Source organism: Tupaia chinensis, unplaced genomic scaffold (assembly GCF_000334495.1).
Source record: "Tupaia chinensis unplaced genomic scaffold, TupChi_1.0 Scaffold146650_1, whole genome shotgun sequence".
NCBI classification, from domain to species: Eukaryota; Metazoa; Chordata; class Mammalia; order Scandentia; family Tupaiidae; genus Tupaia; species Tupaia belangeri.
In genome coordinates, this window is record NW_006206507.1 from 463,926 (window position 1) to 473,289 (window position 9,364).

Sequence of the window (9,364 nt, forward strand, 5' to 3'; positions counted from 1 at the left end):
AGAGGTTTTTGCTATAGGGTATGTGCACTAGTCAGAAAGAGAGACAGAAAGCAAGAAATCACCCCCCATAGGGGATGGCCATGCCACAATCCCTTCTCCTCCATTCTCCTCTCAGGATCTTGGGCACACACGCACATACGCCTGGCATGAGTTTAAGCCGCCAGGTCCGGGACTCGAATCGTGGTTGACTACGTGGGAGTCCAGCGACATAGCCATTATGCTAACTGCTGGTCCCTGGATTTATATATTGAATACATGCCACCACTTTAATCAGAAAAAAATGTTTAAGTGCCATAGTTTAAAAGAATTTTGTCTAAGTAGAAGCTTTGGGAAAGATCAATAGGGGCTGCAGGGGAAGGTGTCTGGAACTGAGCTGAGCCTTGTGCAGTGGGCCGAATTGAATAGAGCAAGGCCCAGAGAAGGCCAACAGGCTTCTAAGTAGTCCTTTTATTTCTCGCACCATGGTTACTTTCTCTGGACTCTGAGAGTATATATGTGTTTGTTTTATTTACAACAGAGTCCTGAAGGTCTGCGAGGAGTCCTGTGACATCAAAGGTACTCAATAAACATTAACCGAATGTAGAAAGAAAACACTTTTTCTTAAAATACAGATGACAACTGGAGCTACCACTAGCAATCCTTGCCTTTATGCAATTTAGAAAACAGAGTCCCCTCCCCTAGGTTGATACAGCTCCTCTCTGTGACCTGGGTCTTGGAGAGGCGCTCCTGAGTTTATCCCTGATCAGACCAACCCGGCTACCTGGCCAATCTCCCTTCCGAAGACCCTGCCCCCAACTGCACAGGATAGTGGCTGGTCTATGCGCACATGGTGCTCATGTGACTATGTAGGAAGGCATGTCTGTGACACAAACAAACCTTGTGCTGTTCTAGTAAGTTCTCCCTCCCACTGTGCACCACCCCTGCCCCGGGTTTAGTTTTCAGCCAACAAAAACAAAAGTATACACAAAATTAATGGAAACAATCTGCTTTTCCTTACCATAGAAATGATTTTTCTTAATGACTTTTTTTTTAAGCTTTGAATCATGCATCCTGTAACTTGATTAAATCCCTTAGAAGTTAACTAAGCATTAGGGGTTTGCAGTGTGAACCTCAGAGCTGGTGTTTACTTGTTGTGTGTAAACAGATATGCCTTGGAAAGCACCACTGCAGCTAGGGTAATGAGCACAGGCTTCCTCCCTCTGTCCACAGTATATGCCTCAATATTTTTGAGGAAATAGGATCTGGTTAACATGCTAATAAAAACTGAGCCTCTGGATAATCCCTCAGTGTAAAGTTAGGTTTTCTATTATAAATCTTTTATATTCAGATAGGTCTTTTCCTTTAAAAAAGAAAAAGTGCTTTCTGTCCATATTTTTTCTTTTTGTTTTCTCAAATTCTTCCTTAAGGAAGCATGGCAGGTGGTGGGTGCACATAGGGCAGGAAAAGCAACAAGCTTTCTTCATCATTAAGTAAAGAAAGAGGAATTTATAAAAACAGATATCTATTTACCTATATTATAAAGAAGTCTGCCCTCTCTTCCTGTTCTTCCCTTCCTTACATGATTCTTAAAAAATATGGATTGATGGAAAGTAAATCATAATATCTACATCTATATCTTTATCTCTATCTATCTATCTATCTATCTATCTATCTATCTATCTATCTATCTATCAATCTATCTACGCACACACACATAGGACAGGCTAGAAGGTAGGCTTCTTTGAATGTAAATTGTTTCATAGATCTAACTTTGGAACCATAAATATAGTTCATATTATTAATAAATAAAGAAGTTTAAAAGGCAATCCTCAAAAGGAAAAAAAAATAGAAGAAATCTATTTATCTAGTTTAGTTGGTGGTATGCTAAAGAAATTACTACAGGGGCTTTTAAAACATAGGAATTTGACTATTATACTGTAAAATAATCTGATGATATAGTATGTTTCTCACTAGAATACCCTAATGAAAAGAAAGAACTGCAAGAGAGAGATAAAAAGGAAGGGAAAAGGTCAAACCATTTTTATTAATCCTATAGCCATTCTGAGGCTGTCTTGTATACAGTGTGGGATAAAACAGATGAGTAACCCTCTGGCCATAATTTCAGCATGTAGAAAGGAGAAATCAGTCTAAGATCAGGGAGGTTAAGTGAAAGCTCCGTAATTTTGAATTTGAATTTTAGCTATCAATACAAACTCATGTGTGTCTCAAACACACATACCGTAATCTGCTCATTATAAAGGTCTGGAAATAAAGATCCACCTAGTGCCAAGGTATACTCCTAGCACTCAAACTGTGGTCTCACTGTAGAAAAGGCTGATTCTAGGTCTGAGGCAGGAAAAAGTTAGAAGAGTCTGAAACATTTTGTCATACCAGAAGGAAAAGAAGCTCCTAGAAATTAGTAGGGTCTTGTCAAAAGGAATCAGAGGCAACTTGAAAAGTCTCCCATTGGCTAAAAAAAAAAAAAAATAAATAACTGCAATAAATCAAAACATATTGAGCACCTTTGGAGATATTAAGAAACCATTCAATATTTTGAAAAGAGAAAGACATTTTATTTTTTAAGGGAGTTTCAGAATTCAAAGATTTCCAAGCCTTTATTTTGCTTTTTCTATATAAATGCCTTCTCAGGGTAACAAAATAATTAATTAGGTGAAGTTTCTCTTCATAGAAAATGTTCCAACTAATAACCTAAGAAGAAATGATAAAATATAATTTTGCAATCTCTAATGAATGAATTAGGATCTATATAATATTCAGAAACTATGGAAGTATATATCATCATCATAAAAGAATCTTGTTTAAAACATTAAACTGAGTTTGATCTGGGACCAGCAGGTAGCGTGGTGATTAAGGCTCTGGACTCCCACTTAGCCAACTGTGGTTGGAGGCCCGCACCCAGTGGCTTAAAAATCACTCCAGGCTCATGTGCATGCATGTGCTCATGTGCATGCATGTCCAGAATCCCAAGAAGATAATGTAGGAGAAAGGATTGCTGTGTGGCCATGCCCCCAGGGGGTGGTTTCTCACTTTCCTTCTCTCCGCCTCTTTCTGACAAATGCACACACCCTATGGCAACAAAACAAAACAAAAACAACCCCTTAATCTAAGTCATAATGGATAGAAAATAGGAGAGAGGAACCTGTTAAAGGATACCACAGTAATGCAGTCAGCAAAATTCACTGTAGGGAACTCTAAAGCACAAGAGAGAAGGGTGGATGGAAAAAGGGAGACGAGAGTTTCTAAAAATGATTGATAAGAAAAATAAACTGAACAGAAATGATATTATAACACTTTAATTTTTGAGAGATGTGATCATAGTGCTGCAATTAGGTTCAAAAGGATAATATAGGGGCCAGCAGGTGACGTAGTGGTTAAGGTGCTGGACTCCCACATGGCTGATGGTGGTTCAAGTCATGGACCTGGAGATTTGAAACTTATGCCCGATGCCCGTGCATGCATACCCAAAATCCCATGAGAGGAGAATGGAGGAGAAGGGATTGCTGCATGTCCTCCCCCTTGTATTTCGGGGGGAGGTGATTTTTTTGCATTCTGTCTCTCTGGCAAGCACACGTAGCCTATAGCAAAAATCTCTCAAAACAAAGCAAAAAAGATAATAGAATATTTATAGAACTATATACTGAAATATTTAAAGAGGAAACTATATTTAAGCTTCTAATACATATATTTAAGTTTATTCATTCATTTTCTCCATCAGAGAGAGTGAATGAGAGACACTGGCACCCCCAACAGAGCTCCCACACAGAGATCCACCCCCAGTTCAAGGGCCTAGAATGTCCAGGAAGGCACTGGGAGGCAAACCCAGAACCCTTCCCATGTGGGTCCAGTTGTGGTACTGTTGTGCCATTGCCTCATCCCTAAGGACAAGATAATATTGTTTTGGATTCATTGTCAAATAATCTGGGTAGGAAAGGGAGAGTGGATGGAGATCAAATGAAAAAGCTATGGCCAGGCATTGGTATTGTTGAAGCTAGGTACCTGAGGGTTGATTCTTGACTTTGTATATGTTCAAAATTTTTCATAATAAAAAAATGTAAAAATATTACTCCCTCCTTGGCTTCCCTGAATAGTCATCTCTTCCTTTCCTCTCTAAATCCCAGGCAAATTCCATTTCTGCCTTTAAGGCATTTCTGATCAAAAACCCCTTCACGGGGTCTCCTGCCCGACCTCTTAGAGAGAAGACCCTCATCTATTCCATTATTCATGTAACACACATAGGCTGTTTTATTTCTTTTAATTAAAAAGAATGACAATGGCTTTTTCCTTGTTATCAAAGGGATCTTCATTGTAGAAGTCACAAATGAGCAAAAAGGCAAATTTTATTCACCCATAATTCTACTTAATCAAGAGAGAACCATTGTTAACATTTTCTTATATTTATCTGTCTTCTTACTATGCATATAAACGCAGTTACTGATGGGGGTTGTACTATACATAGGTATTCTATAATCTGTTTCTTTTACTTAAGGATAGGCATAGAGTGTATTCATATATAAAGTAAATATTACTTTAATGACTAATAGCCACAACATGAACAGTATCATTATTAAGCTTTCTTCAAAACTAGGAAGTAAACTCCTTGAAGGCAGGGGTGATGTGTTCTTGTATGCATTTTGTATCCCAAGCATCTGACAAAGTATCTCTCATGATAGAGTCAACCATCTTGTTTACTTGAGGGGAAACTGACTGCATTAATCATAGGTCGTGCTTCTATACTAGGGGAATGTGCAGATCGCAGACATATTGCAAAGGATCCTATTACTAACTTAAGCCAACAATGCCCAAGAGCTCCTGGTGACTGAGCTCAGTTAAAAATTCAAGAGCAGGGGGCCAGCAGGTGGCGCAGTGGTTAAGGCAGTGGGCTCCCACACAGTCAGCCACAATCTGAGCCCGGGAACAGTGGCTTGAAAATCACGCTGGGCATGTGTTTATGCATGTGTGTATGCATGTGTGTGCACATGTATGTGCCCCAAAATGCTTTTTTTAGAGGTTTTTGCTACATGGCGTGTGCGCTCACCAGACAGACAGAGAGAGACAGAGAGATAGAAAGCGAGAAATCACCCCCGAAGGGGGGACAGCCACGCTGCAACCCCTTCTCCTCAATTCTCCTCTTGGGATCTTGGGCATACACGCACATGTGCCCGGCGTGAGTTTTAAGCCACCTGGGACGCAAACCGTGGTCAACTACGTGGGAGTCCAGCGACATAGCCAATATGCTAACTGCTGGCCCCAGCCCAAAAATCTTGAGAGAAGAATGGAGGAGAAGGAATTATGGTATGGCCATCCCCCCTGGGGGCAGAATTTCTTCCTTTCTCTGTCTCTTTCTCCAGAGCACGTGTGCCCTGTGGCAAAAACTTAATAAAAAAAAAAAGAAAGAAAGAAAGAAAAAAAAGTCAAGATCAGAAAGTTCTATGTTTAGAGCTGGCAGGTGGCATGGTGGTTAAAGGCGCTGGATTCCCACATGGCCGACCATGGTTCAAGTTCTGGATCTGGCAGCTTGCTTTCTCACTTTCTTTCTCTCTCTCACTCTGTCCCTCTCTGGTCAAATTGAAATAAACAAATGAATAAATACATAAAGTTAAATAAAATAATTTAAAAAAAAATTCCATGTTTAACGGCAATGTTGGCTGTCATCAATTACTCAATTACAATGCACAAGGGGACTTCAAATAATTTGCAGAAAATGTAGTCAAAGTACAGATTTATTTTGGTACAAAAAATTTTAAAACTATGCATAGTTTTACATTAAACATATTTTCCATGAACTTTCTGAAGTCCCCTCCCATATAATTTAAAATCCAAATAAGAAGACGGACCTCTTGACCCAGGTTCTCTCATGCTAGATCAGCAGTGAGGACAGGAATGAGCCAAGTTCATAAGAGCAGTCATGCGCTTTCATAAAGCCAGTTAATTCTCTACCCATGGAGACTAGCTAGGAGGCCCGTTAGCTCAGGTCCTACCATAGAGATGTGCAGAAGTCCTACGTCCTGGGTTACCATGTATTAGCCTTTGAATAATATTTACTGCTTAGTATATGTGAGAGAATAGCAATCTTGCCCACTTATCTACCTACTGTGTAACACTGAAATAAAAAATAAGAAAACGCCTCAAAACATACAAAGATATAGGGGATAAACATTTCACATATTTGTCCAGGATACTTAGGGCTGGAATCTGATCATTTTAATAGCCTTCATTTTTCTTTTGCTGGATTATTCCATAAATATTTTTGTTAAACTATGTACCCCTTTGTACATTTAGAGATTGAAATAGGACATCTTTTCTATACATTTAAATAGTGACAAAGAATGTAATGTGTGGCTTATTGAAAACACTGACATCTTAAAGGAGTGATTTAAAATATATCTATTTAGCTTTTTTTTTTTTTTTTAGAGAGAGAGAGAGACACTTTTGTTATATGCCATGTACATTCGCTGGAGAGACAGAGAGAAACAGGAAGCAAGAAATAATCCCCTGGGGGGGATGGCCGCACTGCAATCCCTTCTCCATTCTCCCCTTGGGATTTTGGGCCCATATGCACATGTGTCGATTATGTGGGAGTTCAGTGATGTAACCATTATGCCACCTGCTGGTCCCATATTTGGTTCTTTTCAAAATGTTTTATTTTCTGTCTTTCTTTCATGTGGTGATGGGGAGGAGACAAATGACACTTCAGTCCTCCCATCAGTCTCCTAAGCAGGCAAGATCATAGGGGCACTCAGGCATACCAGTGTGCTCATGCTGGCCTGGGATCTGAACCTGGGCCTCCATGTAGCTCCAGTATCATGCAACAGTGCCCTTTTGGCTGTGCTATCATGAGTGGGCTTAATAAAGATTTTATATCACTCTTCAACATGATTTCAGTGGAGTATAACAATTTGATCAATCCCTCTCCATGAAAAAGTATGCAAGTCAATTGTCCTTCTGCATTGGACATTTTACATCATATGGTTCAGACCTTTAACTAGTGCTTCCATTGTACTTCCCTTATAGAATATTTTTTAAGAATTATTTTATTTAACTTCATTTATCCATTTATTTATTTATTTTAATTTAACCAGAGAGGAACAGAGAAAGAGAGAGAGAAAGCAAACTTCCAGTTCTGGGACTAGAACCACTGTCGGCTACATGGGAATCCAGTGCCCTTAACCACCATGCCACCTGTTGCCCCCCCCTTATAGAATTTTAATATAACATTTTTTTCTTGGAACATCTTTATTTATCTCTCTATCATTCCCCATCACTTATGCATGAGTAGATGAGCTATAAAATGGGCCTCAATTAAGGCTAGAAGACAATAGGGAGCGGAAGAGAGAAAATGGATTTTAAGATAATATTTAGAAAGTAGACCTGGACATCCTAGTGACTCAGTCCTAGTGAATGTCAGGTAAGAGATGGCAAGTCATGGAGGATGCTGAGTTTTTTAGCTTGCGCAACGGTGTTGATGATAATAAAATTAATAAATATGAAAGGAATATAGAATCTTCCACTGAAACTGGGACCTCTTATCTTACTCATATTTTTTTCTCTATCAGTAATCTGGACAAATCTGGATAATTGATAAATTAGCAGTAAGTTTTACCTCAGTAACTCCAATGCCAATAACAAGATGGCACCTCGGAGTAGGATTAAAATGTTTTTTTATGATAAAAGCTGTAGACTACATACAACTGACCTTCAATCAGAAAACAATTTAAAATTTAGTCAATTGTTGAAATAAATGGTTTGCATTTTAAAAAGACAACACTAAACACATATAATTCAATAGGAAACAAAGTGATCAAAAATGAAAATTATAGTTTGGCCCCAAATCATACAGTATGCAGAAAGTTAATTCCATGTGTCATTGTGTGTTTACATTTTAAAAGAGACTATGGTTTCCAGAAGCATTCCAAAATTTTTAGCAAATGTATTCTTCTACCTCATAAAAGCATCTTCTAGCTCACATAAAGAACAAGTCATGGAAAACATAGGAATAAGACCTGCCTCAACTGGAAAGCCAGTTTTTAAAAATTGGGTTGAGGAAAGCAGGTGGCATAGTAGTTAAGGCACTCGACTCCCACAATACCCATAGTAACATTCCTGGACTAGGTGGCTTGAAACTTAAGCCAGGCACGTGTGTGTGCATGCCCAAAATCCTGAGAGGAAAATGGAGAAGGGATTGATGCATGGCCATCTTCCCAGGAGAGGATTTCTCTCTTTCTGTCTCTTTCCAGTGAGCACACACACCTTATAGCAAAAATCTCTCATAAAAAAATTGGGTTGAAAAACATAATTCAAAAATAAGTTTATGATAAAAGTCATTAATGATAAATCATTTAAAATTATTTTCCTAAATAAAATAAATTATTTTATTTGGTATGGTCTTCATTCTAGATAACTGAATACAAGGAAATCGAAATGATTTTTTATTAACAAATCAATTTTTACCAAATGGAAACAAATAAATTATATCTCTCCATTTAAAACTATCTTTGTGGTCCTGCCAAGGTGGTACTAGTGGTTGGTGATGCTGTGGCATATTGGAGACATGGATTTGGATTTGGATTTGGATCCTGGCTCTACCTGAACACACCAGACAAGCCCATGATCTTGGCAAGCAGAAGACTGCTGGGAGGAGGGGGGATAACGGCGTGGCAAGCCTCTCAAGGGTACTTGCCTGTCTCTTTCTCTCTCCTTTAATAAATGAAACAAACAAACAAAAAACAACAACAACCCCCTTCTTCCTCCCCAAAAACCCCACCTTCGCATGGGTAGTAGTAGTATGTAGATGTCTAATGTGGCCTTTAAACTACTGGAAATATTACAATATTAGGAAACCTACAAATTAACAATGCATATTATCTGCTACCTATTACACACACACACACACACACACACACACACACACACACGTTCATTCCCGCCATTCTCAGGACTAAAGGGCAGATTCCAACACGCTTGGTGGAATCATTCATGACGCAGAGACCATAAAATCCTTAAAAGCAAAATGTGTATGTATTTTTGAAAAAGAGCCCTCGATCCAGTATCTTACAGAGAAATATGCAAAAAACCAGAGCATTCCTCATTATTTTTAGCCCATTATGAAGTCTGGACTCCAGTCCTTTCTGTATCTGTGAACGCACAGGGAACAACTTAGCATAGCATCACTATTTGACCTCTGCGGAGCAGCTCATGTCATCACAGAGCAAAAGTGCTGGCGGAACATTTATCTAGATGAAAGACCTCAAGCAGTTAACCTGCTCAGCAGAGGCAATGCATCCAGGCAACAGGATAATGACCTCTATCCAAATGTGGAAGGTACATCAATTTAATACCCTGACAGCTTGACAAAAGATGATGGCAG

At 38.9% G+C, this 9,364-nt stretch overlaps 1 protein-coding gene across 2 annotated transcripts in view; it reads right to left on the bottom strand.

Moving 5' to 3' along the window:
- The window catches only part of CDK14 (cyclin dependent kinase 14), a 667,802-nt gene that overhangs the window by 32,142 nt on the left and 626,296 nt on the right, over window positions 1-9,364 (bottom strand). Inside the window, exon 16 of one of the 2 annotated variants that reach the window (XM_027768493.1) lies at window positions 2,429-2,449. The exons of the other annotated variant lie outside the window; for it this stretch is intronic. The gene's annotated coding sequence lies outside the window, so the exon portion shown is untranslated. Of the gene's footprint in view, window positions 1-2,428; window positions 2,450-9,364 lie in introns of those variants that run through there. 2 annotated transcript variants of the gene reach the window in all.